The sequence below is a fragment of the Panthera onca genome, chromosome A2, assembly GCF_046562875.1.
Source record: "Panthera onca isolate mPanOnc1 chromosome A2, mPanOnc1 haplotype 2, whole genome shotgun sequence".
Lineage (NCBI taxonomy): Eukaryota > Metazoa > Chordata > Mammalia > Carnivora > Felidae > Panthera > Panthera onca.
Window position 1 is genome coordinate 55,656,231 of NC_138340.1, and position 16,940 is coordinate 55,673,170.

Consider the following 16,940-nt stretch of genomic DNA (forward strand, 5'->3'; position numbering starts at 1 on the left):
AACGTATCAAGGACAAAAATCTCATTTTACAAATTGGAGAAAAACAGATGTCCTCAAGGTGACTTGAGGTTCTGATCAAAATGACATAAATCACAGGAAAAATAATATGAAAGAAAAACCTGAAACAGATCATACTCTAAGAGCCACACTGTGAAAGAGGAAAAGAAGGGCTAAGTGAGCAAATCAAAACAAAAGAGAGAAGGAGGCAAAACAAAACAAAATACAGTGGGAGTAAGAAATGTCAAGGTGAAAAATGAACATTCATATGGGAAAATTACCACCAAGAGCCATTAGAACTGATCATGAAGGCTGAGGTTTCTTCAGGACAAAGGGAACACAACCCTTTAAAAACTTGATCAGGGAAGCAGTCACTTTAGACACTGTGTCATTCTGCAATTACTACCTGAATCACAAATAATCATGTGACACAGTGTCCTTCCAATCGGCTGCAAAGTAGTGAAGAATGCTAAGCTCACTGCACTGGAGTCGGTGGTCAGAGAAGTGGAGAATATGGTGAAGGAGGAAACTCTTCGCCAGACCCCAGTGCAAATTTGGGCAGTATGACCTTGTGAGTGGGACAGATTACAGGGGGGAAGGAAGATGGGAGAGCACATCTGCTTTCACTGTACAACATGAGCATAAAAATGCAGACATTTCTTAGGATGGAGATAATGTCTAAATAATATGATTTATCTTCAGTACTTACATACAGCAAAGAGCATATCATCATATGGGTCAATTTCACCTTCATTGGCATCATTATAATCCTCTTCCAGAAATTGAAGTGAAAATGAACAAAAACGATCTGGGACGCTAGACTAACAATATACTACCCATGTGGATTTACTGGACACAATGCTCTACTCTGCAGCACAGGGACCAGGGAGGGAACTGTGGGCAACAGCTGGCACAGCCAGGGAAGGCAAAACCACCACCACCCGGATGTCAGTGTACAGAGCATTGGTGAAATACACCAACTGTAAGGGAATGAAAACAGGAAACCTGAGGAACATTTGAATACATGAATAGCAGCAATTTCCAAAAAAAACATGGGTGAGAATTACTCACTGCTTTCGTAAATTTCAAGGATTGTGAGGTTCAGCTCAGGGTGGTCTCTTACACATGGGTATTTATAGTATCAATATTTTTACATCTATTTTGAGAAAAATCAAGAGAAGAGTAATTATTATTCCAAAGTAAAGAAACAGGAAAACCCCAGAGGTGCTTTATCACGAATACGAAGCAGTCATTACTGGGAAACCCAAACAGTCCTACTTGAGAATTGGTTTCCACGATCCGCTCATTAATGACATAAGAGTAGTCTTTCTTGCTGAACAGTTTTCCCTTTAATTTAACATCATCTTCTTTTGGATTTTAGTAATAAAAAAGGGGATTAGTTCTCATTTATCTCATAATAAACTCATGATAAGATATAGTTTGGAGAAAGAATCTAAAACCCAAGCATAGAGATCAGGGCAGATGAAAATATTCTGTTCCAAATTTTCCTCTTAATGAAATGGGCTCTGGCACATGCTCAACGAAAAGTAAGGGGGTATTTTTAAAATGAATAATACACGGAGAAGAGATAAATAGACAAAACAGTCTTTCTCCTCACCAAATATTGTAAGATTATATGCTTAGGTCTTCTGCAGATAGGCAGGGGATGTTTCTATCATCATCACTGTGTTTTCTTTATTTTTTGTCTAATTGCAGCCTCATTTTCACTGTCCTCTGATGTGAAGTCTCCTAACTGCTAGAGCACATGGTTAAGTACTGTCAACATTAATTTGAAATTTGTGAAATTAAAACTGGGACAAGAAAGATCTTCATGAGAAAATACTGGTAAATATTTTGTAGGAATGTAAGGTCAAACTCTCTTGATAAAATGATGTTTTAAACAAAGAACCTCATTTTCTTCTGAAGACTTACATTATTTTTTAATAATCCAAATTAGAGGGCACTTATTAAAGAACAGTTGATTGATTTATGAAGATGAGAGAAGCAAAACTGTATTTTTAATGAAAACTCAGAGCTAAAATGTATCCCTTTATGAGGAATACAAATATGCATTACTAATGTTCTGCTCTAAAATGAGAAAATGGGGCACCTGGGTGGCTCAGTCACTTGAGTGTCTGACTTCGGCTCAGGTCATGATCTCGCAGTTCATGAGCTCGAGCCCTGCTTTGGGTGAGCCCTGCTTCTCTCTCTCTCTGCCCTTGTTCACTTGTGTGCACGTACGCTCTCTCTATCAAAAATGAATAAAATAAAATAAAATGATAAACTGTAATATCTTCCTTGAGAACTGAAATGGCAAGGAAATAAAAGTAACTCTATTCAGAAAAATATATGCATAACTGAAATTAATTCAGTATTTCAAATGGAAAGGTTGACTATTTTTAGGAGTCACTGAATTAAAGGACTAAATATACTTACAAGAACATGTCCCTATTCTATTATACAGAACATAATCTTCTAAGCTGTGGGAGATGATTAGAGCTGGATGGCTAATTAGAGGCTACCAAAAATCTTACTGTAGAGACCCGATTTGCCTCTTTCCCCAGCCTGCCTGGGATCCTGCCCATGTACTGATTCCAAGTCTGTGGAACAAAGAGGCACTTATCCGGATGGACGTGTGGGATGATCTTTGTATGTGAGAAGAACCTGCATGGTCAAAAGGAAAGAATATCCTTACTTCATCTCTCTGTAGGCCCATAATTTTAGTGTCTGTATAAAGGTGAAAAGATCTGGCTGGGGAGGACAGAACCGTGGAGTCCCTAGTAGAACATTTTACCTGTCTCTTAATCATACTTTATTCTCTCCTGGAAAATAATGATCTGGGAAGATCTGTGCTCAAAACTTTTCTATAAAGTTCCTTGCCATATCTGTGTGGAAAGATCGGAAGAGTCACAATCATAGTAGAAAATACCAGTTCTTTCATTTTGATCCTAAGATCAAATTAGTACAATCCCATTTCATCCCTTGTAATGCCACTCACTGGGGTGAGGGATTCCTGCCACCTGCTAGGAGTTCACAGCGGCTCTGAGTGTCCTCTTCCTGCAGGGTGTGATGGGCATCCTCACGCCTAGGTCAGTTCTGAGATGGAGCGTGTAGCTTCTGAGTATTAGTGGTCATGTACTTCATGATTTCCAAAATCATAGTTTCAGTTTTCAAGCTATGAGTCAATTTAATACATTAGTTTTTAAAAAGAAAATACAAAAGAGAAAAATAGAGGCAGAGCTGGAGGCTTAGAATTGAGGTAATCACAGGTATACTGAATGTAATTAAAGCTGAAGCATAGCCCATCTCAATTAAACTGTCTGAGGAATCTGAATAATCCAACCTTCATTCTAACTAATGGAAGTAGGAAAAATCTTGTGCTTTCTCTGAAATAAACAAGATAATATAATGCTTCAGTATCAAATGCAGTTTACACAAAATTATATAAAAAATTGTACGACTTGTGACTAAATGGGACCTTGTGACTTATAATTCAAAGAAAATATAATCACTAGAAGCAGACCCATGGATGTTTTGGTATTGGAATTAGGAGATATACTTTAAAATAAATATTATCAATATTTTAAGGGTTAAAACAGATATAATGGATGAAAAGACAAATTGTTACTAGAGAGAAATGGAAACCTAAAAGGAACTGAATAGAAATACAAGAACTAAAATATATAATACCTACAATCTAAAATTTCAGATGCACAAGTCTGATGGAGGATTGGATACTGCAGAAAAAAAGCTTCAAGGAACTTCAAAACAAATTAACAGACATCCAAATTCATGCAAAGAGGGGAAAAAAGTTTTAAAAAATGAAACAAGCATAAGTAAGGAAAGAAGTATTCTAAAATATGTGTCATTAAAGTCTCAGAATAAGAGGGGGAAAATATTAGAAGAAAACAATGGCCAAAGTTTTCCCAAACTTGATAAAACATGTAGACCAAGAATCTGAACAAACTCTAAGAAAAACACAAAGAAAATGAGACCTCAGGGGTGCCTGGGTGGCTCAGTTGGTTAAGTGTCTGACTTTTAGCTCAAGTCATGATCTCACAGTCCGTGGGTTTGAGCCCTGCCTCAGGCTCTGCGCTGACAGCATGGTGCCTGCTTTGGATCCTCTGTCTCCCCATCTCTCTGTCCCTCATCCACTCGTGCTCTGTCTCTCAAAAATGAATAAATGTTAAAAAAATTAACAAACAAACAAGCTAACAAACAAATAAAAAGAAATGAAACTGCTTAAAAACAAAGAAAAAATCTTAAAAGCAGCCAGAAAGTAGACAAATTACAGTAGACAAAAAATTGTAAGAATGAAAGACAATTTACTATCAGAAATAGTGCAACCAGAAGACAATAACCAATATCTGAAAAGCTAAAGAAATTTTTTCTACAGATTTCTATACCCACTGAAAATAATGGTTAATGATGATAACATTAGTGATATTTTTCCAGCTATAGTAAAACTGAGAGCATTAATCACCAGTAGAAATAAATAAAATATATAATAAAAGATTCTTCACAGAATAAGTGATTGAAATATGGATCTACAGGAAGAAATGAATAATAAAAAATGGTAGATATGTGAAAAAAACCAAAATTATGTTTTTTCTCCTTTCTTAATTTCTTAACTAAAGAAAAAATAATAATACAGTAATACATTGTGGGATTTATAACATTTGTACAACTAAAATATAGGACAAAGGACATAAATGGGATAAAAGGAAGTGTAATGCAAAAGTTTTACATTTTATATATATACGTATACACATACACTTACATTAAATATTAACTTAGAATATGGGATAGGTTAAGGATACATATTATAATCCCTAGAGTGGTAGTTTCTGAACTTTTTGGTCATAAGAACTCTTTCCACACTTATAACTTATTAATGATACCAAAGAGCTTTTGTTCGCATAGGTTATGTTAAAAACTTAATTTTTTAGAAATTAAACTGAGTGAGTCTAAAAATATTTTATGTTAATTCACTAAACAATAAAAGATTTTAGAAAACATTATGTTAATTAGAAGGTATTTTAATAAAGGTAGATATATTTTTCTAAACAGAAACAAATCTACTGAGAAGATGGCCTTATTTTACATATTTACCAATCTCCTTAATGTCTGACTTAAGAGAAAAGAGCTGGATTCCTTTGTATATTACTCTCTGCAATCTTTTACGGAATAGTATCATGGCTAAAGTATAAGGAGAAAATTTGTTATATAGATATGTCATGGGAAATGGAGGAGTATTTTTATGGCCTTTTCCGTGTACATTGTTTTTGAAACTGCATCAAAACTCACAGTGGTAGTTTGGCTCAGGTCATGATCTCACCATTCTGGTGATGGATTCCCGGGTCGGGCTCTGTGCTGACACCTCAGAGCCTGGAGCTTGTTTCAGATTCTATGTCTCCCTCTCTGTCTGCTGCTCCCTCACTGTCTCTCTCTCTCTCTCTCTCTCTCTCTCTCTCTCTCTCTCTCCCTCTCAAAAATAAACATTAAAAAAACTAAAAAAAAAACAACTGGCTGCTACATGGGAAAGAGACACCTTACAAATAGCAAGCATGATATGTCTGAGATGTTATTCCGTTTGCAGACAAAATGGGGTATTTCATAATGATAAAAGGGTTAAAACAATTCAAGAAGACACAGTAATACTATGTGTACAACTATTTACAGAACTCTAAAATACATAAAGAAATAATGACAACACAAAAGGAAGATGTTGACAAATCCACAATTATAGATTTTTAAAGTTTCCAGTTATTCATAGGATTATTTAAGACCAAAAAAATTAGTAAGAAAAGCAAAGTTTTGAATGACACATTAGTCACCTTGACTTGACTGATTTTTATAAAATACTCCAAGAAGACATAATGATCCTTAATGTATGTGTGGCTAACAACAGGGCATCAATGTATATGATCCATAATTGGTAGAACTGAGAAGAGAAACAGATGAATCCATTTTTATAACTGGAGACTTTGATGCCCTTCAATCAGAAATGGGCAAATCCAGCAAGCAGAAAATAGGAAAGGACACAGTTAAACTCAGCAACATCAACAATCAACTACATATAATTGATGTCTATAGACTACTTTATTCAACAAGGGCAGAGTATACATTCTCTCAAGTTCACATGGAACATTCACAAAGACAGACCACATCCTGGCCCATTAAACACATCTTAATCAATTTTAACAAGAGATGTCATACAATACATGCTCCAGAGCTCTGATGTAATTAAACTAGAAGCCAATAGCAGAAAGATAGTGGGAAACTCCCAATTATTTGGACATTAAACAACTACTTGTAAATAACACATGGTTCAAAATAGAAATCTCAAAAAGTTAAATAGGACTAAATAAAAATGAAAATACAACTCATCAAAATTTGTGGTATGCAGTGAAATAAGTGCCAACAGGGGAATTCAAAACACTGAAGGCATATATTGGAAAAGAAGAAAGATGTAAAAACCAATAATCTAAGGCTCCATCTTAAGGGATTTGAAAATAATGAGCCAATTAAACTCAAAGCAAGCAGAAGTACAGAAATAATAAGTTAGAGCATAAATCAAATGAAATTGAAATAGAAAAATCAATACAGAAAACCAATGTAACCAAAATCTGGTTTTTTGAAATGATCGATAAAATTGATAAATCTCTTACCATAAATGAAAGAGAAGTCATCGCTACTGATCTAGGTATATAAAAGAATATTATGAACAACTCTAAACTTGTAAATTTGATAACCGAAATGAAATGGACTAATTCCTTCAAAGACAGGAACCACCAAAACCCACACGAAGAGAAACATAATCTAAATGGGTCCACATCTATTAAATAAATTGAATCAATAACTAAAATGCTCCACAAAGAAGAAAGCGACAGGTCTGGATCATTTCACTGGTGAATTTTACCAAACACTTAAGGAAGAAATTATACCAGTATATACCAATTCTTCACAATATCTTCCAGAAAATAAAAGCAGAGGGAAGAGTTTCTAACTCATTCTATGAGACAGAATTACCCTAATACCAAAGCCAGATAAAGATATTATAAGAAAGGAAGCGGGGCGCCTGGGTGGCGCAGTCGGTTAAGTGTCCGACTTCAGCCAGGTCACGATCTCGCGGTCCGTGAGTTCGAGCCCCGCATCAGGCTCTGGGCTGATGGCTCGGAGCCTGGAGCCTGTTTCAGATTCTGTGTCTCCCTCTCTCTCTGCCCCTCCCCCGTTCATGCTCTGTCTCTCTCTGTCCCAAAAATAAAATAAAAAACATTGAAAAAAAAAAAAAAAAAAAAAAGAAAGGAAGCTACAGAACAATACGTCTTATAAATATAGATGCAAAAATCTTCAAGAAAAGATGAGCAAATCAAATTCAACAATGTGTAAAACGATTTATACACCATGACCAAATGGGATTCATTCCAGGTGTGCAAAGTTGGTTCACATTTGAAAATCACGAAACGGGGGATGGGCTAAATGGGTGATAGGCACTAAGGATAGCACTTGTTGGGATGAGCGCTGGGTGTCATACGTAAGTGATGAGTCACTAAATTCTACTCCTGAAACCATTAATACACTATATGTTAACTAACTTGGATTTAAATAAAATTTTTAAAAGAAAAGAAAATCAATAAACACAATCCATCATATCAACAGGCTAGAGGAAAACAACATATAATTGTATCAATGGATGCAGGAAAAACATTTGACAAATTCCAACACCCATTCATGATAAAAGCTCTCAACAAAGTAGCAATAGAGGGATACTTCTTCCTTCTGATAAACAGCAGCTACAAAACACATACAGTTACCATCATAGTAATGGTGAGAAATTAGATGTCTTCCCTGTACAATCAGGAATAAGGTAAGATGTTCCTTTCACAACTTCTATTCAGCATCATGCTAGAAATCCTAACTAATGCAATAACACAAAATAACAAATACATGGAAAGGCAATAAAAGGTATACAGATTGGGAGGGAAGAAACTAAATTGTCTTTGCAGATGACAGAATTGTTTGAGTAGAACGTGCCACAGAATCAACAAAAAAACCTCCCATAACTAACAACTGATTCAAGCATGATTGCAGAATACAGGGTTAACAGACAAAAGTCAATGGTTTCCCTATATATCACCAATGAACAATGAAATTTGAAATTAAAGCCACATTACCTTGGCACACAAGAAAGAAATACTTAAGTATAAATCTAGAAAATATATGTACAGGATCTATTTGAGAAATTCTACAATACACTGATAAAAATAAATCAGAGAAGATCTCAATAAATGAAGAGTCCAGGTGGATGGATACGAAGACTCAATATCGCCAAGATGCCAATTGTTCCCAACTTGATGTTTCCATTCAAAATAAACCCAGTCAAAATCCCAGCTACGTACTTAGTGGATATTGACAAATTGATTCTAAAGCCTATATGGACATTTTTAAAAGATCCAGAATAAACATAAAAATACTGTAGAGGAACTAAGGCTGACACTATCCAATTTCAAGTCTTACTATAAATCTAAATAATCATGATGGCATGGTGAAAGAATTGACAAATAGTTTCATGGGAAAGAATTGGGAGCCCAGAACGAGACCAACAAAAATACAGCCGACTGATTTTTTGACAAAGGAACAAGGCAATCCAATGAAGAAAGAACAGTGTTCTCAAAATTTGATACAGGAACAAGTGGACATTCATATGCCAAAAATTAATTTAGACACAGACCTTACACCTTCACAAAAGTTAACTGAAAATGGACCACAGACCTAAATATATAAGTAAAAAATACAGAGCTTTGGGAATGCAACACAGGGGAAAATGTGATGACCTTGGGTTTGGTGATGAGGTTTCAGATTCAACACCAAAAGTGTAATCCATAAAAGAAAAAAAAAAATTAAGTTAGACTTTACCGAACTTAAACACTTATGATCTCTGAATGATACTGTTAAGTGAATGAAAAATAAGCCACACCATTTTCAAATAACACAAAAAGGGACTTGGAACCGAAACATACGAGAATCCTTAATACTCAACAAGAAGATAACACAGGACTGTATATAGTTGACTTCACAGGATTATATATATTTGCATACTTTAAAAGCTGCTGTCTGAGAGTCTGGCTCCCAGTCAGCCTTAAACTAGGTGCTAAATGAGATTCCTCCCCCTGGGACACTCGACGTCACTCATCATCAGAGAAATGCCAATCAAAACCACAATAAAATATCCCCTCGCACCTGTTAGAATGGCTGTCATCAAGAAGATGAGAAGTAAGTGTTGTCGGGATGTGTAGAAAAGGGAACCTTTGTACACTCTTAGTGGGGATGTAAATTGATTCAGCCACTATGAAAATCAATAAACTTCCTTTAAAGTGTTCTTTATTTTTTTTTAGTAATCTCTGCACCTAACATGGGGCTTGAACTCAAGGCCCTGAGATCAAGAGTTGTGTGCTCTTCTGACTGAGCCAGCCAGGTGCCCCAATAAACTTGTTTTAAAAAACTAATTTAGAGACTAGCTGGAAAAATTTTATTGTGACAGATTTGACAACTTTAAAACAAATGGACAAATGTTTTTAAAGACACAAATTACCACAGGTCACTCGAGAAGAAATGTATAAGTTGACTAGCCCATGGCTATCAAAGGAATTGAATTAACAATGAAAACATTCCCACGAAGGAAAATTCCTCTAAGATGCAGTTAGTGGTTAACCATACCAAATATTTAAGGAAGAAATAATGCAAATGTAATAAAATATCTTCCAGACAATAGAAGAGTAGGGCACATTCTCAACTTGTTTTATTTAAGGCAAGCATTACCTTGATACAAAACCAAGAACATTCCAAACAAACAAACAAACAAACAAAAAAACAGAAACAAAATTCCTCATGACTATAGGCAAAAAAAATCATAAAAATAATTTAGAACACAGAATCCAGCAATACATATAAAAAATCATAACCTTTGAAAGTGCCATTAAAGAAAGATGACATACTTAGGAATTATTTTAATGAAACCTGGAAAATCTATACACTGAAATCTATAAAACTTGTTTAGAGATATTTGAAAAGACCAAAATAAATGGTGAGATACACCATAGTCATATACCAGAAGACACAAAATTGCCTAAATTTTTGTTCTCAAATTAGTTTAGAGATTCGATGCAATCATAATCTTAGCAGTCTTTTCCACATACATTAATAAGCTTCATCTAAAATCTACATGGAGGGGCACCTGGGTGGCTCAGTCGGTTAAGCGTCCGACTTTGGCTCAGGTCATGATCTCACGGTTCGTGGGTTCAAGCCCCACGTTGGGCTCTGGGCTGACAGCTCAGAGCCTGGAGCCTGTTTCAGATTCTGTGTCTCCCTCTCTCTCTGCTCCTCCCCCACTTGTGTTCTCTCTCTCTCTCTCTCTCTCTCTCTCTCTCTCTCTCTCTCTCTCCCCCCCCTCTCTTTCTCTCAAAAGTAAATAAACATTAACCAAAAATTTTTTTTTGAAAAAAATAAAAATGAACGTTGACCAGAACCTTACACTACAGATGAAAATTAACTCAGGATAGTCACAGTCTTCAAAACTAAATCAGCTGAACTAAAAAGTCTTTTGGAGAAAACATCATACCATATTTGCAATGTTGTGTAGGCAAAGATTTCTCAGGACACAGAAAGCAATTACTATAACAGAAAAAATGATAATTAGATTTTGCAAAGACTACTCTTATTTATCATAAGTCAAAATTTCAAATATTAATAGGAAAGCCATATACTGAAAGAAAATATGTGGACAATATTTATCAGCCAAATACTTGTATCCAGATTCTTTAACAACTACAACTCGATAACAAAAAGATAAACAAACCATTAACACTGGCAAAAGACTTAAGCAGACATTTCACAAAGCAAGATGTCTGGACAATAAACACTAGACAACACAAAATAAACACAGGAAGAATTGCTCACTTCGTCTTTAGAGACCGCAGTAAGTACTCCAGTGATGTTCCACTACACATTCGCTGGGATATTTAAAGTTAAGAACCAAACAACAAAAATGTGGCAAGGATATTAATCAACTAGAAGTCTCACATATTTCTGGGAAGAACACAAAATGGTACAATGAGTGACACTTGGAAAGTTTTTGCAGTTTCTTGCTGAGTCAAACGAACACCCTTTTACTCAGCAATTCTATGTGCGGATTTATCCGAGAAAATTGAAAGCATGTCCACAAAAAAGCCGAACTTAGTTGGCGGATGTATTTGCTAGCTGATGCTCACCTGACACTACTGGAGGAGAGACCTTGGCCGTTGGCATCTGGGATCACCACCCCCCCCCCCCCCACAGCTTTCCACTCTTGCTTGGAATGTCTGCTTAGCAGTCACAGAGAACACTTCCCTATTTCATTAAAAAAAATTTTTTTTTGAGAGAGAGCAAGCGAGAGAGTGCTTGAGATGGGGAGAGGGGTAGAGGGAGAGAGAAAGAGGGAAAAAAATCTTAAGCAGGCTCTACACTCAGTGCATAGCCTGCTGTGGGGCTCAATCCCACGAACCTGGGATCATGATCTGAACTGACATCAAGAGTTGGCCATTCAACTGACAGCCACCCAGGCGCCCCAAGTTTCCATATTTCTGATCAGGGCAGCAAATGCAGACCTGAGGATGGATCCTACATGGTCTGGATTAGTCCACATCCATGAAAGACCTGTTAACGTTTAGGGCACTTTTTAAACGAAACCTTGATTTACTAAATAGCAATGGTCTACATTTAGTCTGGGTAGGAATATATCCTCCTCCCCCCCCACCCCCCCCCCCACCCAGAGCATCTTATTTTCCTCTCTTTAAACTTCTTTGAATGTACAGAAACTTTTGTCTTCTTTCTGATTCCCTTTCTAATGAATTTAATTGGGGGAAAAATGTGACAATCACTCAAGATCATATTGTGTAAGGATTCTGCTTTTACAGGGATGTCCTTATGAAAGTCTGCAATGGCTTTACTGCCAGAAAACCCTCTGGTCAGCACCACACTGTTCCATCATGATGTGTTTCTCACCGGTGGTCTCAGAGGGATCAGAACCTGGATTTCTCAGTACCCCAGTCACAGAATGCAGAAGGTTCCCAGCTCTTTGCAGGCACCTGTTCCATCCCCCCAAAAATCTGGGGTCACCAATATGCAGGGGATGCATGTTTATAACCCATTGTGGGGCCACTGCAGGGATTCCTGGAAAATGAAAACCAATCGGCTCCAAATGGGTTTTGCTGCCTTCACCTGTTGCCATGAGGGATATTTTTATACCTAGTTTAAGTTGAGGACTTGTATGAAGCATGGAAATCATGGGATGCATGAGCAATGCTACCTAGAAACCATGAGTTTCATCTGAGAATCGACCTAGGGATGAGGGTGTCCATCACACTGTAGAGACAGGATGCTCACAGCCACTCTGAACTCACGGGAGGTGCAAGGAATCTCTTACCAAAGTAGTGGTATTACAAAGTCTGATGTGAGACCGTACTAACTTGATTTTAAGATTGAAATGAGAAAACTTAGTAAGTTCTACCATGATTGTGTTCTCTTCTGATCTCTCCACGCAGATGTGGCAAGGGAAGTGATTGGGAAAGTTTTGAGCTCAGCTCTTCCCAGGAGAGAATCAAGTAGAGTTAAGAGACAGGTAAAATGTTTCCACTGGGGACCCCATGGTTCTGCCCTCCCCCATCCTGTCCCTGTCACCTTTCTATAGACACTGAGATGACAGGCCTGTAGAAAGATGAGCTAATGACATCCTTGCCTTTAAACTGTGCAGATTCTTGGGGCGCCTGGGTGGCTCAGTCGGTTGAGTGTCCAACTTCGGCTCAAGTCATGATCTCACGGATTGTGAGTTCGAGCCCCACATTGGGCCCTGCGCTGACAGCTCAGAGCCTGGAGCTTGTTTCAGATTCTGTCTCCCTCTCTCTCTGCCCTGACCCCGCTTGTGCTCTGTCTCTCTGTCTCTAAAATAAATAAACAGTAAAAAAATATTACAAAAATATTTAAACTGTGCAGATTCTTCCGGTGTGCACAGGTCACCCTATGTGTCCACCCAGGTAAGTGTGAAAAACTTCCCCAGACTTAGAATCAGTGCCCGGGTAGGGTCCTAGGCAGGTGGTGGAAGCGGGAAAATTGGGTGTAATAGGAAGTTTCTGGTAGCCTCTGATGAGCCATACAGCTCTAACCATCTCCCACAGCTCAGAGGACTATTTTCTCTGCTGTGCACTGCGACCATTCATTTCTCAGAATAAAATGGCTTTCATTTATTTCCTTTATCAGTTCAGAAGGTACATATTATTATATTATCGACTCATTTTAAACTAAAACCTTACTAATTCATATCCATACTCATCTTGAAAGGGCACATTTCAGGTCTGGTCTTTATTTATTTTTTTGGAATGTCAGAAATTTCTTTATTATTACTTGTTCTTATTAAGCACCAATTCAATACTGCAGAAAATTTCCAATTACCCTTCGACAATCCATTCTTCCCTCCCCCACCCAAATTCTTGATAAAGAGCTCTTCAAGCGAAGACACACTCTCTTCTCTCTTCTGTAAAAAACTGTATCAAATAAAGGCAAAGAAATGTGTTCATCTTGCTGTAAAATGCTGCCCATGGCTGTGGAAAAGTGTCTGCCCAGGCTCCTTTTATTGTCCAGGTCCTGAAAGACTCTCGTTCATGAACTGTCTCTTCACAAGCAAATCCACCACGTGCTGAGGGTCCAAAACTTTCTCACAAAGTCTCAGTCAAGTCTCTTGTTTCAGCTGCCGTAACAGGCCCTCATCACCTCATCATCCTGTTTGTTTGCAGGTTTGGCATAAATTGCATTAAGTGGAAAACCAGGCTCTCCAGGAATGGGAAAATTAGTGAATCCCAGCATATATATTTCTTTCTCACTTTGGAATTTGGAATTGCACTTTTGGAGTTTCCTTAGACACTCAGAAATGCAGACAGTTATATATATCAAGGTTCTATCAGCTTCATTCTTAATCTCATAGTTTCAGAAGAAGACATTGGCCTTGAAGTAATAAATGGTTTCATCTACAGTATCTGTATCTTTTGTCTCTCTAGGGGCAGGTCCTTTGAACTGACTTCTGATAGGCAACAGTGCCATGTTTCCAATGAGTTTGGTGTCAGGGTCCACGAGAGAAGAGTGGTAAGCGGGCATCTGGGCACCGCCTGGGTTTCAACCTACAGGAGGAGGTTGGGCATCAGGTCTGGTTCTTAATTACTCAGTTGACGTCTCTCCATGAGTCAACTAGAACTATTATTTAATAAGTGTCTTCTATAATTTGTGTAATTAAGAAAACTCAGATTCTTTATTGGGAAATAAGGTTCTTTGTTCAAAAAATTGTTTTACAAAGCAAGTTTAACCTCATAGTACTATATGATATCCACCAGTATTTTCTCACGAAAACCTTTCTTGCCCCAGTTTTAATTTCACAGATTTCAAATTAATGGCATCAGCACTTAAGCTTGTGCCTTAACAGTTAGGAAATTTCAGATCACAGGACACTGGAAGTAAGGTTGCAACTAATTAAAAATAAAGAAAACAAAGTGATGATGATAGATGTCTCTTCTGCTTGTTTAAGAACACTATCTCCCAGAAATTTGGGAGGAGAAAGACTATTTGGGTCCATTTATCTTTTCTCTAAAAATTAGTTCATATTCATTTAACAAATTCCTCTACCCCTTCCATTTATGGATATGCCAGAACACATTTCATTAGGAAGAAAATTTACGACTCTGATTGCTATGTTTGGGTTTTAAGTTATTTTTTCAAACTTTATCTTCTCACGCATTTATTATGAAGAGGTAAATGTGAACTGATCTCCTTTCTTGTTACTGAAATACAAAGATTTTGGTGATAAATAAAAGTGAAATCAGTTTAGCAAAAAAGACATACTGCTCTTATTTCACCACTGTTTGGTTGATCAGGGAAACCAATTCTCATGTAGGACCATTTGAGTTCCTGAGGTTTGACAACTCTGTATTTGTGATGTAGTTGCCTCTGGGATTTTAATGTTTCTTTAATTTGGAGAAATAATTACTCTTCTCATGATTCTTCTTCTTCTTCTTCTTTTCTTTTCTTTTTTTTTGAGAGCGAGAGAACACACACATGAGTGGAGGAGGAGCAGAGGGAGAGGGAGAGAGAGAATCTCAAGCAGGCTCCATGCTGCACATAGAGCTCCGAGTTGGGGCTTGATCTCACAATTGTGAGATCATGACCTAAGCAGAGATCAAGAGTTGGCCATTTAACCGAGTCACCCAGGTGCCCCCAGGATCCAGTGGTTTTAAAGCAATGACCACCTCAACCATAATTTCTTGAATATTAGTGCAAGATCATGGCAACTACACACTCCTGCCTTTCCTTCCTTAATCATTTCTATTTGTAGGACTGTAGTCCCCTTAATAACACTGAAAATAATGGGAGCCCTTCACCCTAATGCATATGATTGAAACTTGCTACTTGATCACTTTTATAATGTTACCTATTTATAAAATTCTATATTTTATTTTTTATTTTTTATTTTTATTTTTTTAAATTTTTATTTTTTCAACGTTTTTTATTTTATTTTTGGGACAGAGAGAGACAGAGCATGAACTGGGGAGGGGCAGAGAGAGGGAGACACAGAATCGGAAACAGGCTCCAGGCTCTGAGCCATCAGCCCAGAGCCTGACGCGGGGCTCGAACTCACGGACCGCGAGATCGTGACCTGGCTGAAGTCGGACGCTTAACCGACTGCGCCACCCAGGCGCCCCTATATTTTCTTTTTTAAAAGTCTATTTATTTTTTGAGAAAGAGAGTGTACACAAGTGGGAGAGGGGCAGAGAAAGAGGGAGAGAGAGAATCCCAAGCAGGCTCCACACTCAGCACTGGGCCTGACAAGTAGCTCACGATGATGCTGAGATCATGACCTGAGCCAAAATCAAGAGTTGGAGGCTTAAATACAAAGATAAAGAGAGAATTCTGAAAACAGCTAGGGACAAATGGGCCATAACCTACAAAGGTAAACACATATGGGTAGTAGCAGACCTGTCTATTGAAACTTGGCAGGCCAGAAGGGAGTGGCAGGAAATATTCAATGTGCTGAATAGGAAAAATATGCAGCCAAGAATCCTTTTATCCAGCAAGGCTGTCATTCAAAATAGAAGGAGAGATTAAAAGTTTCCCAGACAAACAAAAACTAAAGGAATGCATGACCACTGAACAAGCCCTGTGGGAGATCCCAAGGGGGATTCTGGGAGTGGAAAGCAGCAAAGACTACAAAGGACTAGAGATATCACCACAAGCATGAAACCTACAGATAACACAATGACACTAAATCCGTATCTTTCAATAATCACTCTGAACGTGAATGGACTAAATGCCCCAATCAAAAGCAATCTATATGCTGCCTACAAGAGGCTAATTTTAGACCTGAGGATACCTGCAGATTGAAAGTGAAGGGATGGAGAGCCATCTATCATGCTACTGGAAGTCAAAAGAAAGCTGGAGTAGCCATACTTATATCAGACAAACTAGATTTTAAAACAAAGACTGTAATAAGAGATGAAAAAGGGCATTATATCATAATTAAAGTGTCTATCCATCAAGAAGAGATAACAATTGTAAATTTTTATGCTCCTAACATGAAGGAACCCAAATATATGAATCAATTAATCACAAACATAAATAAATCTATACGTAACAATACTGCAATTGTAGGAAACTTTAACGCTCCACTTACAACAATGGACAGATCACCTAGTCAGAAAATCAGTAAGGAAATAATGGCTCTGAATGACACATTGGATCAGATGGACTTAACAGATATATTCAGGTCTTTTCATCCAAAAGCAGAATACACGTTCTTCTCAAATGCACATGGAATATTCTTCAAAATAGATCACATACTGGATCACAAAACAGCCTTCAACAAATAT

General features: G+C 37.4%; 1 pseudogene; it reads right to left on the reverse strand.

Moving 5' to 3' along the window:
• Nucleotides 1-13,480: 13,480 nt before the first annotated feature.
• Nucleotides 13,481-14,193, reverse strand: LOC132678895 (actin-related protein 2/3 complex subunit 3 pseudogene; annotated as a pseudogene).
• Nucleotides 14,194-16,940: the final 2,747 nt, after the last annotated feature.